Genomic DNA, 1311 nt, shown 5'->3' with positions numbered 1-1311 from the left:
TATTCACTATGGATCCACTGTCACCTAGAAATGATCTAATTAAAACGGTTTCTTTTGTGCATGTAGATGTGATCTCTTTATAGATGTGAATGCAGGTAGAAATCTGTCCATTCCCACCAATCATGAATCAGAATCAGAATCAGATTTATTGGTCAAATGTTTTGACACACACAAGGAATTCGGTTCCAGCAGTTTGTGACTTCCAAAGGTACATACAAGAAAACAATGCAGACGATGAGATACAGTATAGACAGAATGAGTATAAAATATGAATATAGAATGAATAAAATATATAACATTTGAATATAGAATATGAATGATCAGTTATGTACATAAATTGTGGGAGTGCACATAACAATATTGTGCAATATTATGCTTTTTGTGCAATATACAGCAGCAGTAGTGTGTAATATACAGATGATTTGATGACTGATAGTCCTGATAATGCAGTACTTATGATAAGAAGCAGTGAATATAATTATGGTGAGTTGTTGATCAGGGTGATAAGGGGCCTGGGGAAAGAAACTGTTCCTCTTTCTGGCAGTTTTAGTAAGCAAAGTTCTGTAGTGCCTGCCAGAAGGGAGGAGCTGAAAGAGGTTGTGTCCAGGGTACAAACGGACAGTAGTGATTTTCCCTGCCCGATTTCTGGTTCTTGTGTCGTACAAGTCCTGGAGAGTGGGCAGGGGGGCACAGCGTTGTCCTGTTTTGTTGCTGCTCCAAACCAGATGGTGATGGATGTGCACAGGACAGATTCAATGACTGCAGTGTAGAGCAGCATCAGCAGCTCCCGTGGCAGACCAGACTTCCTCAATTGACACAGAAAGTACATCCTCCGCTGGGCCTTTTTGCTGATAGAGTTTATGTTGAACTCCCATTTCAGGTCTTGGGAAATGGTAGTGCCCAGAAACTTGAAGGCCGCCACAGATGACACCGGGCTGTTGGATATTGTGAGGGGGAGTAGTGTTAAGGGGTCTTTCCTAAATTCCACTATCATCTCCACAGTTTTGAGGTTGTTTAGCCCCAGACTGTTCTGACTGCACCATAGCACCAGCCGCTTCACCTCCTGTCGGTATTCAGATTCATCACCATCTTGGATGAGACAGAAGAGCATAGTACTGTATCATCTGCAAATTTCAGGAGTTCAACAGTTTGGTCACTTGAAGTGCAGTCACACATCCTTCAACAGGCCAGAAACAATCAGCCTCTATGAGAGACACAGAGAGCACTCTTCTTGTTTCTGGATTGACTTTTGTAAGCCTTGTTGTACTGAAGGTTACAGTGGATGAATAGACTAGAAATAAGTATGTGTAC

Source organism: Tachysurus fulvidraco, chromosome 9, assembly GCF_022655615.1.
Source record: "Tachysurus fulvidraco isolate hzauxx_2018 chromosome 9, HZAU_PFXX_2.0, whole genome shotgun sequence".
Lineage (NCBI taxonomy): Eukaryota > Metazoa > Chordata > Actinopteri > Siluriformes > Bagridae > Tachysurus > Tachysurus fulvidraco.
Note: the sequence above shows the minus strand (reverse complement) of the source record.